The sequence below is a fragment of the Fringilla coelebs genome (assembly GCF_963513975.1).
Source record: "Fringilla coelebs genome assembly, chromosome: 4".
Classification (NCBI taxonomy): Eukaryota; Metazoa; Chordata; class Aves; order Passeriformes; family Fringillidae; genus Fringilla; species Fringilla coelebs.
In genome coordinates this window covers 48,396,155-48,408,473 of record NC_140032.1, presented here as the reverse complement: position 1 = coordinate 48,408,473, position 12,319 = coordinate 48,396,155, and positions in this window count along the sequence as shown.

Sequence of the window (12,319 nt, the reverse complement as noted above, 5' to 3'; positions counted from 1 at the left end):
GACAAAGCACAGCCAGAGGCTGCTATACCCCACTATTGCTGGGTGTGACTCCCACCAACAGTCTTCCCCTGCATGGCTTTTAAATCCAGAAGTGAAGGCAAGTGATCAAAAATCCTGTCAGAGTATGCTACCTGAAGGGCTCAGAAATGCACTGCCAGCACAAAACACCCCAGCACCAATGAAAGCAAAATAAAAGACAAAATATGCACACAGCAAATTTATACAACGTGATCATAACCCAAATGATTGCTTCTCATCAGACCTCCTACTTGATTTCACAATGAGGAAAGTATCTGCTAGGTGTAACCAGCTTAAGTCACTTGCAAACCACACATCACTTTTGTTCCCACATTAGCATAAACCCAGACTTTCCATGTGGTCAACAGAAATGCACACACAGGACAGCAGCTCTCGTGCTCTCACTACCTCCCGAACCACGCCAGGAAATGTGGTTAACCCCACATGAAGTACGGCAATACTAGCAGTGACATACCCAACAACGTGACATGGGAAAAAAAAATCAATGTTACTATTTTTACACAGATAAAGTAATGCAAAGAGAGTTGAATGAGACCTTGAGTAGAATGGAGAATCCCATGACAGACCTGAGCCAGGTCCTTCATCCGTTCTTCTTCTGTGTGGTTCCTGGCGTGGGACGGTCACTGCTCCGCACCGCATCCTCACCTTTCCTCCCCTGAAACTGGCTCTGTTGTGGTAGGTGCCCATTCCAAGTTTGCTCTTTCCCAAAGGAAAGGGAGGCAAGGGAACAATTAAAACAAATACAAAGTTTCAGAAAAATACCTGACACGGGGGTTAACAGGTCAAATGCTGTCAAAGAGATATTTACCCCAACATATCTGGAAAAGGTGTTGCAATGCAATCCTTGACAGTCACTTTATCTTAATCTTCTATGTTAAAAATTAAAGACTGTATTAACACAATGTCAGACTAACTTAATAGTACTCTTTTATCAAGTTGATATGATGGTAGCTAATTATTAAATGAGTTAATATATGTCTTGTTATTTAATCTACCATGACTGATAGAGAGCTCTGTCAAATACTTATTAGACACTCATTCCCTCTACACCTAGCTGACACTAACATAGCCCACAATTAAACACCCATGCTCCCTCACTGCCAGGCACAATCACACTACTCAATGAGCCCATTAGATGTTCCTTGGTCCAAAATGGGAGCCTCATTCTCCATGTGCCTTATACTGACATTTCTTTATCTGGCTCAACATCAGCCTTTTTATTAAGGTGGTGGCAGTAACTCAGATACAGACAAGATGCTTAAGAAACTCTAAGGTGCATCAGGCTCTAGAAACTTCATTGGAACATCCTTGAAGCTTCATTGCAAGAAGCTGAGCTAAAATCCATTCAGACGTGGCTTTTGGCCACAGCACTGCTAAGGGAGATGTTTCTTTAGACCATAAGAGGTCTTGCACTGCCAAAGGACGACTGTCCTTCATCAGGAGGCAGCTGCCACAAGGTACCACTCACAGCAAGCAAATTTCTTCCCCATTCCTGGAAGTGTTCAAGTTCATGTTGGACAGGGTGTTGAGCAACCTGGAAGGTCTCTCTGCCCATGGGAGAGAGCAGCGTTGGAACAGGGGGGTCTTCACATTCACTTCCAACCCAAACCATTCTGATTCTTGGGCCACACTCTCATTGCTTTTCTGCACTGCCATTCAGTCCATCCAGCAAAAAAAAACCCAAAAGCAAGCCACCTACCTACTTCTCTTCTTCAGCCACTCCTTTTGGGGTTGCTGTTACGGTCAAACTGAGCCTCGCAGTAGGAGCAGAGAATGCTGTTGTACTGGAGCAAAGCTACTGCTCTTGGGACCAGAAAGAGTAGAGAAGAGGAGGAGGAGCAAGAGTCAAAGCTCAACATACCTCGTTTGCTTTAGGTCTTCTCAAATTGCTGCTCTTTCGCCACTAAAAGAACAATTGCCAAACTGACAAGCAACCTAATATTGCATTCACTTCAGACATCAAAAAATACACCCTTCCTTAGCAGGAACTTCTCACAGTCACCTAAAGCCACCAACAGAGTGGGGCAATTTCAGACAGGCAAGCACTTTCTAAACACCTGCATGAGCCATCCTGCTAACAGCCCAGCCTGCCCCATCACTTTGGCTTTGTTTCAGGGAGCTGAAGGTGGGATGGCAAATGCTTTGCTTCATCACTCCCTGATGGAACTGGCTTCAGCTCGTGTCCGCTTTCGAACCTCCTGGCCAGGGCAGTGTGTCTGCAAGCAGCCCTGAAGTTCTGACGGTGTGTGAGCTTGCGAGTGGGATTTAGCAAAGCGCCTCTGAGTCTGTTCATACCTCTGGAAAACATCCCAGTGGACTTTCAGAGGAATCTGAAGGCTAGGAAAATGAATGCTTTGAGTTATTCACACACTACTCTCACTTCTCTGGAGAAGTTTTCATAGCTTCTAGCAGGCTTAGGACAAATCTTCGCCTGGGATTTTGGCATTGTAAGATGGCCTTGCCACATGCCAGGGAATTTTGAAGTTCTCACTACTGGGAAAAATCAAGAGTAAAGCAACTGGGTATTCTATTTTATTTGCTGACTTACTCGGAGGAAAGGGCAGAAGTCAGAAAGTATAATATTAAATCCTGTCATAACTTCAGCTCATATACAGTCTCAGGAAAAGGCTTAGTCCTAAAAATGGAAGAAAGTTGTTTGTCTGCTCATAAACAAGTCAATTGAAAATAGATTAAAATATAGACTGTATAAGAAGAGCTTCCCACCTGCCTGAGAATGCCTAAGGGAAATTACCTGAAAATGCAGAAACTGTTATACAGATCAAACAAAAGCACTTATCTATAATTACTGGACTTATCTGTTTGTCTCGGGACTGGCAGCAGCAACTCCCATTGTCAGGAATAAATATGGTGCTGTGATTTGTATTCTCTTCTTCTGTCTCTTCCACGAAGATCACTCAGGAAGGACTCAGTTTATTAAAAAAAAAAAGTTTCCTCAACTTAACTAAATAAAGGCAGATTGAAGATATTTAGCCAGATAAATGAGGGAGGGAAAGAGTGCAAGAAGAATAGCCAAAAGCTCTTTAGAGAGGATTTTCTTTCCTTTTAATAACTTTAGAGCTGGACCTGCTAGTATCAGAAAGACTTTGGAAAGTCACCTGGGAAACTCCTTACATTTCTGATATGTCCTGGCTCTCATCCTACTTATTCAATAAATAATTATTAAAGTTTTAAGTATTCACAGAGGAAACTTCCTGTTGCTTAGACTGAACAGGCTCCTGCCAATTTGACAAGCCAACACTGCACAGATGATACCGAAGCCAAAGGATAATTATCCAGTTTTTATGAAGCTGAAGGAAGTGAGTGCCCTGCTGGTTTGTAATCATTTGCTGTTGGCCAGTAGCCATAGGGACTTGTCTCCATCACACACCCTCAAGTTTACAGCTTTCTTCTGGGAAAAGGTGCGCCTGTGCAGCTCCTATCAAGGGTTAAAGTGGTTAATCATACCCTACTAACTACTAGAGTTCAGGAGGCAATTTTAAATACAATAGAATAGAATACCAGACGTGTCTGTTATGTCCTAGGGATGCCCAAAATCCATCTCAGTGGACAACATCGACATCCAGACGATCTGTGTCACGTTTGGCCCCGCAGGCAGATGGAGACCCGTCCTGCGTGAGAGGTCACACCTCCAACTGCAAACACTCACCACCCAATGGCTGCTGAGGGAGGACAAGTCACTCCTGCCTGAGCTACTGCCCAGCACCACTGCGTCCCCAGTGGCACCAAATGCCGAGGTTCCAGGTCAGAAATGAGATGCCTGTGCACTCCTGCATCTCCCAACACCTCCCTTCCAGCCCAGCAGGCTTCAGTGCCCAACGAAGCCCAGGCACAGCCCTTGTGCCAGGGCCAGGGTGGGAGCTGTTTGCCATCCCTTTGTCCCATTCACACTCTTGCCAGGAGGTTCTCATGTGCAAGTGGGCAGCACAGAGGACAGAGCATGGGCTGAGAGGGATGGGGATGTTGGAGGGTTGAGGTGGGACTGCCCCAGGGACTGCACAGGCTTGGTGATCAGAGCAGCTCCCAGTAACTTCTAAGCCATGAAACTGTCATCTCAGAGAGGATGTAATTGCTAGAGGAATTACTTAGTTAATCATCAGGGGACAGATCCATTATAAAAAAAGAAAAGCTCTATCCGCGGGGCTCCCAAAAAAATCAATTACTGGAAATTGTCTGCTGGGGCTCCCTGGAACCACTATTGGCTTAACTGATTATTTCTAATTTAATACAAATCACACACTCACCCTCACACTTTCATCCACCCACTTCCTGGAAGCTAACCTGATGCCTGTGCCTGGATAAAATATTCAATGAATCCTGAACCAGTGTTGCTGCAGCCTTTTAGAGACCTGAATTTAGCTGTTGGATATTTCTGAGGACCTGTGCCTTTAGGTGCAGCACTGAGCTCCTCCTCCAGCCCTCCAGACAAGAGCAGGTCCCAGAAAATGCTGAGCCCATTATCCATTTCCAAGGACAGCTCCTCCATCTTTCTTTCTTTTTCTCCAAAGATGACAGAAAGTTGGTACTAAGGTGCACCTTAGTGCAACAGCAAACTGTGGTGGTCTTCTGTGGAGAAAGGTTCAAGCTCTGGTCATCTTGCTACCACTTTCTTCTCAGAGGAAAGGTGTAAGCAGATAAATACATGTCTGGTCACTGCAAGTCTTCAGACAAAGGTTAGGATGAATTTCTGAATCAAACACACTTACAGGAAAAAAATAGGTTTCCCACCAACCAACTTTTTGCAAACCTTTGGCAAGCTTGCTTTTTCAATAAACCATCTAAAATCAGAATCCTTGGATGAGGAAGAAAGTGAGAAATTGTGGCTATAAAGGTTTGTGTTTTAAATCTCTCTCTCCCAGGAGTCCGTCTCATGCTCCCTGGACAGATTTTCCATCACAAACTGTCCCACACATCCCACCAGTAACCCTGGAGGTGATGCACCTGCTTAGCAATGCAGCGCTGTACCACCTAAGCACAAGAGCCTGTGGAGAGAGGCAGGTGAACCCCCCAGGTCCCTTTAAGGAACCCCAGTTTCCCAGGCTGCAGCCACCCTCCCACCTCCTGCCTCCATCAGCTCTGAGCCCAGCCTCGGCTGCTAAGGAGGGGCATTTCATCATGCACCACAATCAAGGAGCTGACAGGGGAAAAACCATGTGGGAAGAAAACCTGGATCCTGATAGCTCTGGAGACTATCTAAGCAAGTATTTTTGTATTTGTAAGGAAACCAGCTTCTGTCTGCAGCAGCTGCAATGGGTATTTGGGCCAAGTTGTGGCAGATGTAAAAACCATCAGTTTGCCTCTGCACCCTCTCAAACCATGGGTCTCAGCCTCTCACCCCTCAGCCCTCTCATCTTGCTTTCCCCAGCTTCACTGCAGTTCCTTACAAAACAAAGTGCTGCACACTCTGAGACAAATTACCAAAATTTAGCCTTTTCTGGTTTTTTTTTAAACAATGGCTACATTCAGAGGCCAGGTGCATTTGTATGGTGAGAGTGCAGGAGGCTGTGTGATGTCAATGTTTTCCCTTTCAAAAGCAAGTGATACTGAAACTAGCCTCTTCTTAACTTTATCTATTTTTTGCTAGCTTTGGGGTTTTCTTAATATGCAATAGGGAGTCTTTTAGGAAATGTATTCTCTTTACAGCTTTTTTTTTGTCCTACAGTAACCCTTTTTAAAATGCTGAGTATATGCTTGCTCAGATAAATGTGTATCTGAACACACAAGCAATTATCCTATTTTCACATACTTAAGTTTTTTCAAGCTTCTATATGCATTTCCTGCTCATTTGACCATGCAATAATTAATTAACATTAATTATCTTAGATTATACCTTCTCCATCTATACACAAATTCAATTAGAAAGGCAGGCTTTTTACAGCCCACTTCAGAGGGAACACCACAAGCAGTGAAAACATATCCATGGTGAGGACATATTTCACACCTGCCAGAATATTCTGAGAAACAATTACTATTTTTCAAGAAACATTAAAATCAAAGCCAGAAACCCACCTGGTCTCTGCTGCATCCATGCCAGGGACTGGACCTTCCCCCTTCTCCTTCACTGTCCCTCTTTTCCACATCCATGGGGATATTTTCTTCCTGAAAGAAAGGTTATTTCCTTCCTCTAGATAGATATATCTGTATTTTGAAAGCGCTCTCGCTGTCTGGACCAACCTCATGGCTCCTTGGTGTCTTGTCCATCTCCAGCTGGTGCTTGCAAACACCCAATTTAAAGCCCGTGTGCCCCTCACTCTCATTATCTCCAGCAGCTCTTTCTCTCCACTTCAGGAGCCAGCAATTACAACTGAGGACCAATATCTAACATTGCTGACAAATTAAAGGGTTTCACCTCTGTGCTGCTAAAAGCTGGATATGTGTTTTTCCACACTGGGTGAGCATTCTGGTTTCTTTCAGGAGGGACATGCCCACTCAGTCCAGGGAGAGGCAGTTGGGAAGACTTTTCTGGTGGTGTAAGACATTTGCAGCCAAACCATTTCACCACCTTTATACCAAGTCCTACAGGAGTGAGATTGGAGGATGTTGTGGTAATCACTGCCCTCCTAAATTATTAGGGATGAGGTGGAAGGGGAAGTTATCACTCCTGGATATCTAATGCTATCTGGATGCTACAAAAAGCCAATCATAAGTTTAACGTGAAAGGAAGGAGCAAAGTGCAAAACCCAGACAGTGCAGCTTAGCACAGAGAAAGGGAAGTGGTAGCACAGTTTTCTTTAGAAGACCAACCACATAAGACAGTGCCCCTGGGACTAAAGCTTTTGAAGTGCCAGCACAAGGAGATTAATCATCTTGCCATTAAAAAAAAAATATAGAAAAAAACACACCTAACCTGAGACTGCAGATGAGCATCACACTGATGCAAGAGATGAATCATCTGCCTCCTGTGCTGACTCAGAGCAGCACCATGGGAAGCAGCTGGTGCCAAAGGCTGTGCTGCTGAGCCCCTGCACCCCCACACTGCAGGAGACCCCCCTAAAGCCCCCAGGAGGGAGGGAGGGAGGGAGCCAGGGATGGTGGGGAATGAGTGCCATGGTGTGAATCTCTGTGCCACTGAGTCAGACCCTGCTCCCTGACAAAAGCTTTGGGTGCATATGCAGTGCACATGCATATGGGCATGCATATAAATCTGCATATATATGCATGTATACACGCATGACTGCCTCTGCAGTCATTTGTACACCCTGGGACAGTACCCGTAATTTGGCAGCTATTGGCACTGAGGGATGTTTGTGACTTCTCAGAAAGCATCCTTCAGCCACGTCAGAAACCTGTCACCTGGAAAAGGGAAAGGAGTTTCTCCTCAGGGCATGTAAGCACCTTCTTATCCCAGCCTTCCCAGCAGGGCTTGGTCCAGTCACCATCCCCTGCGCGGTCTCTGAGTAAGGGATTAAGTTCCCTGGAACTCTTTGGTGGTGCTTCTGAGACCTCTGCTTCCTTGGAGGGGAGATGGCAGTGACATAATGGCCCTTTGCCCCTCCCTTATGAAGCCCCTTTCTGGGCAGGAGCCATTTCCTCCCCAGCAGATGCTACAAGGAACAAACTTGGCCTCCAGGTACAGTGGCAGGTGTGCAGTCCCCACACCTGTCCATGCAGCTGTGGCAAGGAGAGCACAACCAGCACCCCTCTTTCCCAACAAAGCCAAGAGGAGATGGGAAGGGAGGTGGGAGAGATGCACGGCAGCCACTTTTCCTGTGTTTTGCTCTGGGCCTTGCACAACCGGGTGAGGAAGAAAGAGATTTGTGGGCTGCCTGAAAAGAGAATGTTGAGGCTGTATTTCGGAGTCATGAGCCTGCTGTTCAACTGGTGGTCCTAACTTTGACCATCTACCAAAACATCCTTTGGTTCTCCTAGGCTTTCTACATTTGCTTGAGGATTTTTAGCATGTTTCTCCCCAGCAGTGCATCCATTAGGCAAGCCTGGCACTCGTTTCTCTCCTCAGACTCCCTTGAGACTGTTTTTGGCAGATTAAACCAGACTGCCCCAAAGCACCCAGCAGTTCTTCTTCCCCCCACGCACACGGGGACCAGCCCTTAGGCCAATCCTCCTCCCGTGCACAGAACTGAAGGAAGGAGGAAGGATGGTTTTCACATGTCGGTGGAAAGCAGGTCAAAGGACGTGCCATCAGCTGGGATGTGTCTGCACATCTTGTGGCTTCACAGCCCACTCCAGAAAAAAGTGTCTTCCATGGAGGAAATATGCTCACCAAAGGAGCATCCCTCGAGTCCTTGAGCAGCTTAGGCACATGTGATGGCGCTCCTCGACTGGGGATGTGTGCAGCCCTCTCTCAGGAGGCAGGCAACAGGACAGCTGTGGTTCATTACAGACAAAAATGAGGTTGTCAGGTTTTGTTTGCTTATAGAATTTAGTTGTGTAAAGCAGCACCAAGGAGCTAAACTTTGCTGGGCAAATTATTTTCCTTACACTAGGGTAATGATTTGTATAGAGATAGATATGCCAGGACATGGTTACAGCTCATTATCTCATGGAGCGACACCAAAAATTAGAAAATACTCCCTCAGGACAAAGTCTCCCAAATCCAGCCAGGCAGATAGCATTTGTAAGAAGGCTTTCCACATCTAAAGATCCTTCCCACATAGCAGACCTAAGGATGCAAAAGCTGCCCTCAGGGTCCGCATCCCAGCCAAATCCTACAGGAAACCTCCTGACACCTTCACCGTTGTGCAAATGAGAGCCTCACACATAAGCATTCAGGAGGGGGAATTCATGTCCCTGCACATTTTAAATCCTCTGCAAATGCCTTGCCCGTAGCTAAAGGGAGTAAACGAATCAGTGTTTAATGCCACCGCAGGCTGTGCCAGTAGCTGGCATCCCCGGCGGTGTCTCACGCCTGCGGATGCCGGCACGGCAGGCATCAAGCAGCGCCGCTGGCAGCAGCCGCTTCTCACCTCGGGCAGCCCGGAGAGTTTGCGCAGGGAAATCTTCCATGAGACTGAGAGGCGACTGCGGGCGCCAGTGCTGCCAGGTGTCTCCAGCAAAGAGCCTTTCATCCGGGCACGGCGGAGGTGATGGGGAGGAGGGTGGGAGGCTCGGGAGGAGCCCTGTTCACCCAGGCAGTGACTCCCGCAGCGCTGGGATATGGCCCCGAGGGCCAGGATTGCAGGAGGGTATGACGGCAAGAGGGGGCTCTCCCTGTTCCCCCGTGTTTTGTGTCCGGAGGAGTTCAAAAGTTTGAGCAGGAAGAACCTCCCAGTTCGCATTAGAAAAACAACTTCTATTCCTCTCAGTCTTCCCAGGAAGACTTGAGTTTATCGTTGTGCCAAGCCCAAACCCTCATGCTGTCTCCTTGCACCACAAAACCCCACAAAAAGGTTTGTGTCTCTCTGGGCTGCAGAATGCTGGCATCTCCTTCTCCCACGTCTCCTTGGAAAACAAACCCAATAAGGGACAGGAAGAAGGGATGAAGATGGAGGTGAGAGCAGCACGCTGACATCTCCCACACCTAACAAGGCTCACCCTTCCTCTCAGCTGTCCCTGTTGCGGACTATACCAGCCCAAAAGCAAGCTGTTGCTGTTCAGCCTCAAGGAAGATCAAGTCCTTCCCCAGGCTGCCCTCTGGTAACCATAAAATTTTGTCAGAACAAGAAAAAAAGCCAGAGAAAACCCCAAATATCCCAAACCAAGCGCTCTCAGATTTTTCTAAGTGACAATTTAAATGTCTGCCAGTCTATCAGCCGATAGCAGGAAGCAGATTGTAAGTGTGACAGGATGCAATGGAGTCAGACAATTCCAGGGAGAGCACCAGAAGGCTTAATCTTAGGACTATTGGCATTCACAGCCTTTGCTAATGCTTAATGATTGTGTGTGCTGATTTGGGCTGGCTTCGCAGTGCAGAGAACAACACTTTCTGTTCAAAGCTGAGATAGACCATCAAGGTTTTTGATGGTCTGACTATCTTGGTGACTGCTTTCCTGTAAATATATTTTTTCCACACCTTAATGTGAAATAAGTATGTTGACAAAATTAACAAATAAAAGTCAACTCCCCAGATTGTAATCTCAAAGGATGGACATTTTATAGGCAATTTTCTAACCAACACCATTACCTCAGGAGAAAAAACAGACCTGCAGGATTCAGAGGGATTTAATGCCATTGAAATCCTGCAAAAAGCACCAAAAAAAGACAAGAGGTTTCTGCTGCCTTGAGCTACCCTTTTCTTTAGGGAAATCCACCTCTAAATTGCCCCTGTTGCAACTGGGAGCTGTGCTACTCTCTTCAATTTGGTGTGTTAAAGCCCAGGCAGCCTTGGTCACACTGTCACTAAGATTGCTCCCCTGACTTTAAAGTGCCTGTGCATTTAAATTAAAAACATTTCTCCACGCTTTGGAGGTGAGTTGGGCTGCTCACTGAGCTGCACCAGTTGGTGCCCATCCCTCCTCAGGGTGCTTTGCCCTTGAGGTTCATCCTGTAGCAGCACAGAGGTACTTTGGAAAGAGGCCCCAAGCCCTCACCTCGGGGGAAGGGGCACCAAACAGAGCAGGGATGTGGGGATGGCCACCACCTATGAGACTCCCAGCCACACGTGTGAGACTAATCAGCACGTGCAGCTCAGTGCCTATCGCACCTAACAGCCAGGAGAGTGTCAACACCTTTTGGGTGGCTTGGAAATAAATGTTAATCATTAAATCTCATTTAGTGCTTCCCATGGGATGAGGCCTGGCATACTATGAGTGTTTTTTCTAAACCCACTGGCAGAAGGAATATCCAACAGTTAAGCGGGGAAAAATGGGGGGATATTTTTTTTTTAAACCTGAATAACCTTGAAAGCCACACAACAACCGATTAATCTATTAGGAGGAATAGCACCAGACCCTCAGCAGCCTGCAACATCCCACCCAGAACAAACCAAGGTTTGGTTCCCCCTTCATTGGGTAGTAGCACTGACTACATTCTGCATCCTGCTTTCCCCACACTCAGGCCAGCCAAAATTTGTGATACCTTAAAACAGGGCTGGTGTTACAGCATGAGGAAGAGGAGATGAACGCAGGCCTCCTGCTTTCTCAGCTACCCTGGGGAAGAGGGAGGATGTGCCTTAAAAAGAAGCTTTCCATGGCTGCATTCTGTGGATGCTGCTACAGTTGTGGTGATGGGGATGCCAAGCAGTTCCCTACAGAAAGAAAAGGCTGTTGCTTTCCTGTGGGACCACAGGGTGGACTGGAAAGGTAACTGGGGAAAGGGAAGAGAGGAAGATGAACCCAGGACAAGCCCCGTACCTGGCAGGTTTCATTCCACGTCCCATTTCATTCCCAGCTCAGTGCTCTGCTGAGGGGCAGCTCCCTGCCTTCACCACTGCCGTACCTAAAGACAGAAAACCAGGAAAAAAAGACAGGGGGCAGGTAATGAGGGCATTGCTTAAAAATGCAAATTCCGTGAGCTGCTTGATCAACTGAATATGCACACAAGATCTCTGCACTCCCAGGCTGCTCTTCTCCACTCTTCCTCACCCACAAATACCACCACAGGCGTGCATGGGCCAAAAGGGCTGGGAGGCATCATTAAACCAGGCTGTCACCTCCATACACAGGTGAGGCACATCAGGTACAGCGATGCCATAAGCAGGCTTCAGATGGGGATTGTAACCTCCCCATAGCTGCTGATTTGCACACAGCAAAACCATGGAGTTGACAGAAATATATCAATGAGTTTAAATGGACTGAAATGCCAAAAACACCAATTCTAGGTGACGTTCAGCTTCCAGACCAGATCTTGCTCTCCTTGCCCCAGGAAAGTTTGTCCTTAGTGGGACTCAGACTCAGACCTGCACTGAGGCCTCAATGACACAATTCATTGCTCAAAAGCTTGGCCAGAGAAAAACAGTCTGGAGGAGCCAGCACACTGTGGGGGATAAATATTATCTGCTGAGAAAACATCACGCTCAAAATGCAAGAGGAGCAAATGAAAAATTAAGAGCTTGTTTTTCAACATGCAAAGTGTGGGTCTCACCTAAGTTTGAAGTGAAGGTGCATTATATTCATCAAACTTTTAAGCTATCTTTCCTGAGAGCATTTATGCATAGATATGTTTACATCCCTGTCACTAATCCAGTACAGACACACGTGCACATGTACAGGCAGTGTCTACCTTCACTTGGGATCAGCATCTTTGCCCTCAGTGCAGCTGACCTGGTGAGATCTCCCAGCAGATGCCCAGAGCTGTTACAAACATCAGCTTCAGCAAACATCAGCTCTGCTGCCTGTTCGTTCTCTCTAATGCAATTAGGACAGAT